The 10,588-nt window shown below is 44.0% G+C and overlaps 1 protein-coding gene across 11 annotated transcripts in view; it reads left to right on the top strand.

The window, feature by feature from the left end:
- Positions 1 to 10,588, top strand: part of SDR42E1 (short chain dehydrogenase/reductase family 42E, member 1) — a 54,037-nt gene that overhangs the window by 3,125 nt on the left and 40,324 nt on the right. The window lies entirely within an intron of this gene.

Here is a 10,588-nt window from a genome sequence, read left to right as displayed (position 1 = left end):
CGTTCGTCGTGTGTGGTTCATCGTTTCGAGATTCAAAGAGGCACTTGGATAAGTGATTTGCTTTCTGTAAACCTGGTTTGCTGTAAGAGCTTTTTGTTTTTGCTTTTGCTGTGTAACTTTTTGCCAGAGACTTTATCTACATTTATTTTTGGGCTCGCAGCCAACTTGAGCCAGGACTGATAAAGATATTTCCTTTGAAGTTCTGTCTGACTGTCATTTGTGAACAAGCGAAGAGGGGGGTCAGAACAGGAACCTTACCTTTTACCTTTAGTCTGATGAAAAGAAGGACCAGGGGTGACTTGACAGCAGTCTTCCGATATCTCAGGGGCTGCCAGAAAGAGGAAGGAGTCAAGCTATTCTCCAAAGCACCTGAAGGCAGGACAAGAAGCAATGGATGGAAACTAATCAAGGAAAGAACTTATTTTCTCCTTACTTTTTCTTCTTACCCTTTTTAAAAATATTTTCAGATGGAAAAGCAGTTCGCTGTCAAGATGACAGATTGTGTCCCCTCCCCTCTCTTCCCTTCCCATCCCATCCCATCCCTATGAAGAACGGTTGCAGGAATTGGGTATTTTTAGTTCAATGAAAAGAAGAACTAGATAGCAGTCTTCCAATATCTGAGGAATATCCACAAAGAAGAGGGTGCGAACCTCTTCTCCAAAGCCTCTGAAGGCAGGACAAGAAGCAACGGATGGAAACTAATCAAGGAGAGAAGCAATCTAGAACCAAAGAAGAAATTTCCTGACTTTGAGAACAATTAATCAGAGGAATGACTTGCCTCCAGAAGTTGTGGGATGCTCCCAACACGGGAAGTTTTTAAGAAGAGATTGGATAACCATTTGTCTGAAATTGTATAGGGTTTCCTGCCTAAGCAGGGGGTTGGACTAGAAGATCCACCTCTGTTATTTTGTTATCCAACAATCACTCATCATAAAATTTCAAAATGCCATGAACTCTCCCATTTTATACATTTCTGAGCTGTCAAATGAAACTTTACTCCAGGTTGTAAATGTAAATGTTCCTTCTTTATTACTCAGCTCTAAAGATCAGGGTTTCTAATATAGGCGTTTCCTTGCAACACTAAGAAACATATTTAAGTCATCATAAATCAACGTTTCACCTCTATGGAATAGTGACAAGTGGCACTTAAGTAATTTTGTGATGATGGCTTGATGGAACTATTACCTAATTTTTTTGCATGTAATTACTTAAGATCCACAAAGACTCTTTTTATTAAAGGTGTGTATTATGATTGCTATCCTTTAAATCAGGAGTGGTTTCTTCATTTGCTTTGGGAAGAATGCTAGTTCACATCGCCATCCTGCCAAGGGATTAAAAATAAACAAGGTGTATTTATCCTTTTTTCAGAAGATTAAAAATAAGTGTTTTCATTCAAGAGGAACAATGGAGAAGGCTTGGCAAGCAGACTTGTCAAGTAGGAAACCAACTGCATAATTTTTTCCTTAAAACAACATGAAAGAGCAGTCTTTTTCACAGAAGTCTCACAACAATCTTACTCTTAACTTTTTATTTACGCACACAGAGAGAGAGACACAGACAGACACACACATCCCATACAAAATCATAACAAACTTCCATCAATTGATTTCAGGAGAATCTGCTTTGTTCTTAATCTCATTTTAAAAAGCTCAGTGAAGCTGGATCCCAAATTAGGCAATATCCCACCACCAGCATCAACAAAAGAAATGCATTGATTAGTTAACTGACCATATCAAACAGCTATAAAACCAATACAGGGAAAACCATAGGACATATAGTGTCCCTAATAAATAGTGAAGGCCAAACTGTTCCAAATAGACTGTCTTCTTCATCTTAATAATGAGACCATCTTGGGTGTGTGTGTGTGTGTGGAATCTAGACCTTTAAGAATCTCTACATCAGGAATTCTCAAAGTTGGCAACTGTTAAGACTTCTGGACTTCAACTCCCAGAATTCCCCAGCCACTGTAGTGCCATAATTTTGGCAACACTGTACCATGGTACTCATCCTTAATTGGTTCCAGGAGGCATGATAAATACCATAAACAAGAAGTACCATATTTTTCGGAGTGTAAGACACACTGGAGTATAAGATGCACCAAGGTTTTGAAGAGGAAAATTTAAAAAAAAGAAGTTTTTGCACTCTGCAAACCTCCTCAAAATGGCCAGTTTTTCGTAAAAACGGGCCCATTTCCCCCGCCCCAAAAAGGCATGAACAGCCTTTAAGGAGTTTACAGAGTGCTCCGGGGGGGGGGGGTACCCCCCCCAAAAAAACAAGCTAAAAATGGCCAGTTCTGGTGAAAATGGGCCCATTTTTTTGTCAAAAAAATTGCATGCATAGCCTTTAGGAGGCTTATAGAGTACTTCTGGGGACTGGGAGGCAAAATTGAGCCATAAAACCAGCCCGTTTTTCACTCATTTCTGCCCTTCCCAGCCCCCAGGAGCTCTCTGAAAGCCTTTTACAGGCTCTACATGGCCATTTTGGTGAAGGGGGTGGGGTTTGGGGAGGCAAAAAATGCTGTATTCAATGTATAAGACACACCCAGATTTTCAGCCTCTTTTTTGAGGGGAAAAAGGTGCGTCTTATACTCTGGAAAATACGGTACCAAACATTTTTTTTTCCCCCGTGAGGACAAATTCTAGGTAATGTGTTAAGTACCAAACAAATGATGAGTACCGCAACAAAATTTTCCCCTCAAAACGCTTTGAGTGCCAAATTTGATGAGTTTCAAAGAAGTTGACTTCCCAGGTACCACTGTGTTCCGTAAAACAACAAGAACCAACGAATGTGGCTTCCAACAGAGGGAATTAATGTGTTGAAATAACACACACTCTGGTGCAATTTTAATAAAGTGCAACCCTGGTTAAACTTTACTTGGGTTCACACACAAGAGTTAAAGTGTAATCAATTGCTATTTTTCACCGGTGGCTATTAACGCCATATTTTATTGTCTTCATCGTGAACAAGCTTGTCTCACTATCCAGGCAATTAACAAGAGGCCGTCCTTTGTTCCGAAATTTCACAGTACATCTTAGTGTTTCATTAGATTCAGGAACTGTAACATTTGTGTGCTTGTGGTGCGTACGTGCTGTAAATTAGGGCCGGATCAAAAGAAAAAGCAGAAAGAATATTATGAGATGTTTCATTTGCATTAGAACATTTAGTGCACGTCAAGCTGGGTTAAGACATCAGGACTGGACCTAGCTAAAGATACTTTCTCCCCATAGCTCCCTCCTTTACATTAACTTTAATTCCTTACAGTTCTGACCTACGCTTCCCCAGCAGCACGAAGCCAAGTCCTTGTCCTGCTAAACCCCTTTTTATTTAATTTACACTGAATTCCTCTCCAGCAAAGTCCCAGCCCACAGTTTTTCAAGATAGTTCACAATTACCGACCTTTCTCAGGCTTGGAGAGTGGCCAGGCTGATATCTTTCAGATGCTGCAATACTTGGCAAGAATGCAGGAATGAACTAATTGTCTAATTGCACATTCCACTCCCTTTTTGTTCCTCTTTTATCTCCTCTGGGAGCGGCCGTTCACAGTCCACCTGTGGCCTCACTCCCAAGTCAACCCCTGTTCTTTAGCTGTTCCCTTCGTCTATCAACTCTGCGCATGCGCAAACTGGGAACAGGCTCCAGCTGTTCGTCTGCCTCACTGATGCCTGACTCCGAAGGCAGCTGATAACTGACAGACAGCCCTGGCCCCCTCTCTGCCTCCAATGCAGATCATCCGTCAGAGCTTTCCCCAGACTCCAGCACTGGCACATGTTCCTCCTCACTGCCCGAATCTGCTGCCAGCTCCTCTGGCCATTGGCAGGTCACCACACTTACATCTTTCATTTCTTCAAACTCTCTGGTCTTTATTCTTTAGTCAATTATTCGTAATCTTCATTCTTTAATCACTTGCCCATATCTTACCATTAATGTCTTGGTCATGTTGGCAAGAATAGAATTTTATTATTTGTATGCCGCCCTTCTCCGGGAGGACTCAGGGCGGCGAACAATTCAAGGGGGAAAAAAGGGGAACATAAAAAACAAAATACAAATAATAAAAGTAAACAACAGTCGCACAACCATACATGTCGAGAGGGGAGGGAACTCATCACCCCCAGGCCTGCCGGCAAAGCCAGGTTTTGATGGCTTTTCGGAAGGCCTGGAGAGAGGTGAGGGTCCGAATCCCTGCGGGGAGTTCATTCCAGAGGGCCGGAGCTGCCACAGAGAAGGCCCTCCCCCGGGTAATAGCCAGGTGGCATTGGCTGGTAGATGGCACCCGGAGGAGGCCGACCCTGTGAGATCGAATTGGTCTGTGGGAGGTAATTGGCAGCAGGCAGTCTCTCAAGTACCCAGATCCAATACCATGAAGGGCCTTAATTCTACATAAAGGCCTGATAATAAGGCCATGCCACATTTTTCTGGTGGGCAAAAATATAAGCCCTCCCCTGCAAATAAGCCCCCTGGACAACCCCATAACTCCGTCCAGGCACAGCACGGCTCTCCAACCTAGTGGTATCCTGAAGGTGCCGAGCCGCGTGAACCGGGGGAGGGGGCAAAGGTGATCGTGTTGCTTGGTGCCTTCGGGATACCACTAGGTTGGTGATCAGCGCTGTGCACAGCCTCAGGGGCAAACGGTTGTGTTGCGCTGTCGCAACAGCACAACACAACAGCCATGAAGCAACCACGCTCATGAGCAGCCACCCGGCAAACCCCCTTTCCAGCCGCCATTCACTGTCCTAGGGGTATCGCCAAGCCGTATGAGTGCCTGTTTGCCGCTTCCCGGCTCCGATGGCGCCTTCGAAATGCCAGTGAATGCCGCTCTGCACGGCTTGAGAGGGGGGTTGCGCGAGCGGCTGTTCTGCTCTCGCTTGCGTGCCTCCCAGCCTCACGATGCCCTGGCCCAGCTCCCCTTGCAGAGCCAGGGCACCGCTGCCGCCACCACCGCCGCCATCCCAGCATGGCTTCCAAACCGAGTCTTCAAGCAGTGTCTGCTCTGGGCGTACGCTCTATGGCTGTACGCTCTGCCGGCAGCTGGTCCACAACCATAGAGCGTATGCTTAGAGGAAGTCTTCTAGTCTTAACCCCCTATACCAGTGATGGCTAACTTTTTTCTGATCGTGTGCCGAAAGCGCATGCTCGCCTGACAGTGCATGCACTCACTGGCACCCCTAATGCAATGTGCACATGACACCCCCCTCCATGCTCCTCTCCCCTCCCTCCACATGCACCCCACCCCCCTCACTTATTTTTGGCTTCCTGAGCTGGGGCAACGGTTGGCGTGCTCTGCATGCCACCTGTGGCACACATTCCATAGATTTGCCATCACAGTTCTATATATTTGGCTATCCAGTCTCTCTTCTTAAAAACCTCCAGTGATGGAGCATTCACAACGTCTGGAGGCCAGTTGTTCCACTGTTTAATTGTTCCAACTGTCAGGAAATTTCTCCTTGCTTCTCTTCTTGATTAGTTTCCACCCATTGCTTCTTGTCCTGCCCTAAGGTGCTTTGGAGAATAGCTTGACTCCCTCTTCTTTGTGGCAGCCCCTCACATATTGGAAGACTGCTATCATGTCTCTCCTCGTCCTTCTTTTCATTAAACTAGACATAGCAATAGCAGTTAGACTTATATACCGCTTCATAGGGCTTTCAGCCCTCTCTAAGCGGTTTACAGAGTCAGCATATCGCCCCCAACAACAATCCGGATCCTCATTTCACCCACCTCGGAAGGATGGAAGGCTGAGTCAACCTTGAGCCGGTGAGATTTGAACAGCCGAACTGCAGATAGCAGGCAGCTGAAGTGGACTGCAGTGCTGCATTTAACCACTGCGCCACCTCGGCTCCAATTCCATACCCAGTTCCTGCAACCGTTCTTCCTATGTTTTAGTCTTTATTTCAGATGTGTCAATTTTCCCCATTGGCACATAGCAGTTAGACTTATATACCGCTTCATAGGGCTTTCAGCCCTCTCTAAGCGGTTTACAGAGTCAGCATATTGCCCCCAACAACAATCCGGGTCCTCATTTTACCCACCTCGGAAGGATGGAAGGCTGAGTCAACCCTGAGCCGGTGAGATTTGAACAGCCGAACTGCAGAACTGCAGTCAGCTGAAGTAGCCTGCAGTGCTGCATTTAACCACTGCGCCACCTTGGCTCTTGGAGGCAGGATGAAAGTAGTTTCCAGTGTTTTTGAATTCAGAGAACGTTCATTTCTTCCCTTGGCTGATGATGATTCTAAGTACTTGAAAATCCTAGACATGGGACGATACGTTCTTGGCTGCGATTACTGGCAAGTGAAATTCTTGAATGGTAGGACATGGGATTCCTGTTATGCTTGTTTGGGGCCATGTGTGTTTTGCAAGCCAAACAATGCAAGGGTGTACTCATAAATCCGACACCTAGCACAGCGCTTCCAGCCCTACTTCTCTGTAGTTCCGAGCCAGCAGAGAAGATGACTCAGGCTGTACAAATGTGGCTGAAAAAAAAGTGTTCTTTGGAGCCCCCAATCCCTACCTTCCCCTGCTTGATGAACACATAAGTGACAAGGCTGACTTTTCCTCCCTTGTAGTAGGTGTTACTGAGAAGATTGTGGCTAAAGTGATGATGCAAGTTTAAAAAAAAAATCAAATTATTTTGCAGGTTGATCTTATTGAAACCTGAGCTTTGACCATATTGACCGGCCAAAGATCAGCTATGCATAAATAATTGACTAATGCTTATAAAATAATAGTCTCTTAGGCACCAGGAAGAAAGACCAATTAACCAACCAATCACCATAGAGCTGGAACTAACCCCCTTCTCAAGCAGACCCCCTGCAACATTTCAGACAAGAGACTCTCCAGTCTCTTCTTAAAAACCCTCCAGAGATGGAGCACCCAGATCTTCTGGAGGCAAGTTGTTCCACTGATCAATTGTTCTATCAGGAATACCTCCAGTGGTGAAATGCAGTTTTTTTACTACCGGTTCTGTGGGTGTGGCTTGGTGGGCGCGGAAGAGGAAGGATACTGTAAAATCCCCATTTCCTCCCGATCAGCTGGGACTCAGGGGGCAGAGAATAGGTAGGGGCGAGGCCAGCCAGAGGTGGTATTTGCCAGTTCTCCAACGACTCAAAGTTTACACTACCGGTTCTCCAGAACCTGCTGAATTTCACCCCTGAATACTTTGTAGGTATTACTGGGAAGATTGTGGAGATCAACTGGACTTCTGAGGTTCAGAAGGAAATGCATTGCACTCTTCCTTAGTCTCGTTAAAATATTGTGCAAAGCAACACTCCTAATCCATTTTAGAAAAATGACTGTCCAATCTCTTCTTAAAATCTTTTTATTTATTAAAATAACCTACCTTCTATCTATCTATCTATCTATCTATCTATCTATCTATCTATCTATCTATCTATCTATCATCAGCACTATCATCTGTTTATCATCATTATCTATTTAACTATCCATCTATCAATCTATCCATCCATAATCATCTTTCTCTAGCTATCTCTAGCTCTTCTGTCTGCCTGCCTGCCTATCTATCATCATTATCTATCTATTTATCCATCCATCCATCCATAATCATCTTTCTCTAGCTAACTCTATCTATCTGTCTGTCTGTCTGTCTATCTGTCTATCTATCTATCTGTCTATCTATCTATTTATCTCTATCATCTATCTATCTATATCTATCTATCATCTATCTATCATCTATCTATCATCAGCACTATCATCTGTCTATCATTATCTAGCTAACTATCCATCTATCAATTTATCCATCCATAATCATCTTTCTCTAGCTATCTCTAGCTCATCTGTCTGTCTGTCTGTCTGCCTGCCTGCCTGTCTATCATCATTATCTATCTATTTATCCATCCATCCATAATCATCTTTCTCTAGTTAACTCTATCTGTCTATCTATCTAAATATCTATCTATCTATCTATCTATCTATCTATCTATCTATCTATCTATCTATCTATCTATCTATCTATCTATCATCTATCATTATCATCTATCTGTCTGTCCACCTGTCTGTCTATCCATTTGTTTGTCTGTCTGTCTGCTTGTTTTTGCCCCTCCGCCAAAGGTGGAACCAGTTTGCCCATGACAAAGAAATATGTTCCTCTACCAACTCAGGAGAAAGGTTAGGAAACCCAGATGCCTGGAGTTTCCAGCTCCTCTGAAATGCCAACTCCACGTTTTCTAACCTCTCATCTTCCCAAATAGGAAGAGACAATCTGTCAGCAAGGAAGGAGCAGATCTCATTTCTGTGCTGCTCATTGTGTAATTTCCAAGAGCCCCTTTTTAACTTTTCATGTCTATCTACCTGAGCTGGTAAATTCACTCCTTGATCTGACAGAGACTGTAATTACTCTGTACAGTAGAAAATGAAGTGCCACCGAAGCTGTCGCTTAAAAAAAAAAACACCCCAAAAACCAAACAAAACTCTCTTTTCTGGGTCTCTTATCTGCTTTTCACGGTGAAAAAAGAAGAATGGATAACTCAATTTAAGACCGTTCATTCCTTTCAGTTCAGGGTTTATACCAGCTCTTGAGATTCAAATGCACTTCATGCATTAGGGCAGATGTCTACAGCTTATTAAAGTAGCCACCTCTTTTCCTTCAGCTCTTCGGAAGAAGCTTCTCAGATGAGAAGCGAAACATCTTCAAAGAAAAACCAGAAAGTCCAGCTGCCTCTTGAAAAAGCACCTTTGGGACAGCCATGACCTGGATGACGGAGAAGCACCATAGGCAAGAAAAGAAACCGATAAGCACCAGACAGTTTTTGCTCTCAAGATTATTCTTTATTGGCTCGAAAGCTAAGTTGTCTCTTCATTCATGGGTCAGCTTTCTCCAAAGGAAACCTGAACTTGAAAAACCGCTTCACTGCTGCAGGATCTTCTGAGATGATACGAGCAGAGCAATCTAACAAAATTGCATGCTCACCACATCTCTTTTCACAGATTAATGGAGTTGGAAGGGCCCTTGTAGGTCATCTAGTCCAACCCCTCCCTACCCAAGCAAGAGACCCTACACCGTTTCTGACAGAGGGCAATCCAGTCTCTTCTTGAAAGCCTCCAGTGATGAAGCTCCCACAACTTCCGAAGGCAACTTCTCTTCCATCGGTTGATCGTTCTCACTGTCAGAACGTTCCTCCTTATTTCTCGGTTGAATCTCTCCTTGACCAGTTTCCATCCATTATTCCTTGTCTGGCCTTCAGGTGCTTAGGAAAACAGGTTGACTTCCTCTTCCTTGTGTCATCCCTTCAAATATTGGAAGACTGCTATCATGTCTCCCCTGGTCCTTCTCTTCACTAGGCTAGCCATGCTCAATTCCTGCAACTGTTTGTTGTATGTTTTAGCCTCCAGCCCCCTAATCCTCTTTGTTGCTCTTCTCTGCACTCTGTCTAGAATCTCAACATCTTTTCTTTATAGTGTGGTAACAAAAGCTCAATGCAGTATTCTAGGTGTGGTCTTACTAAGGCTTTACAGAGTGATATTAAGACCTCACTTGATCTTGATTGTATCCCTCTTAATGCAATTTAGGATTGCATTGGCTTTGTGCGTGTGTGTTTAAACAGGGCCATTCTGTTTATTTTTGGAAGCCTAGTTTCCAGTTTAACCTAGAGTGTTTCCTTGTTTGAATCAATCAACAAGTGACAATATTTGTTAGGGCTATTTATTCAAACCCGGTTGGGTCACAGTTGCCCCCATGTCACTTCCCTGCTTCTAATGGTGCCGGTGGCACCATTTATTTAGACGTACAACATAGCAAACTGGAGGGTGGGAGGAAACCTATGTTAAAGTCAGGGGAAATGTAAAGCAACAACAACAAACTAAAATTTATTTTATAGTCTGTAGAGAGTCTCCGTCATCCAGGTCTCGGTTGTTCCAAAGTTGCTTTTTCAGGAGGCATCTGGAATTTCTTGGGTTTTTTTTCCCTTTTGAAGACGTTTCGCTTCTCATCCAAGAAGCTTCTTCAGTTCTGACAGGATAGTGGGGAATGGAAGGATTGATATTCCTTGCAGGCAGCTGGTCATTTGCATCCTTTTAGCGGGTCATTGAGGCCACCTGGAGGTTTATCTTATTAAAACTTATTAAAACTTTTAATAAAAAGAAAGAAAGAAAAACCACAGAGCTCAAAGAGCACCAAGGACCTTAAGATCAGCTCATTTTCGGTCCCACCTTACACAGGAGAGACAAGATGTCCTATCTCTTGGGTTCCGTTGCCAACCTTACTCCGTCTTCCTTAATGGTGTCCAAAAGGTGCTTTTTCAGGAGGCAACTGGTCTTTCTTGGTTTTTCTTTCAAGACGTTTCGTTTCTCATCCAAGAAGCCTCTTCAGCTTTGACAGGACGGTGACGAATGGAAGGATGGATATTCCTTGCAGGAAGCTGGTCATTTGCATCCTTTCAGAGGGTCGTTGAAGCACTTGGAGGTTTATCTCTGTCCTCAGGGTCACCTGAGTGGTGCAAATGGTTCCTGTAGTCTGCACTTTTTTCCCCTCCGGAAATCCATTCCTACTCCCGTACCGTTCAAAAGGTGTTCATCCCAAACTGTATAGCTAAAAGTCTGTAGAGATTCTCGGTCTTCTAGGTCATGGTTGTCCCAAAGGTGC

This window comes from Thamnophis elegans, chromosome 14 (genome assembly GCF_009769535.1).
Source record: "Thamnophis elegans isolate rThaEle1 chromosome 14, rThaEle1.pri, whole genome shotgun sequence".
NCBI lineage: Eukaryota > Metazoa > Chordata > Lepidosauria > Squamata > Colubridae > Thamnophis > Thamnophis elegans.
Note: the sequence above shows the minus strand (reverse complement) of the source record. Positions and strands in the feature narration are given on the sequence as shown.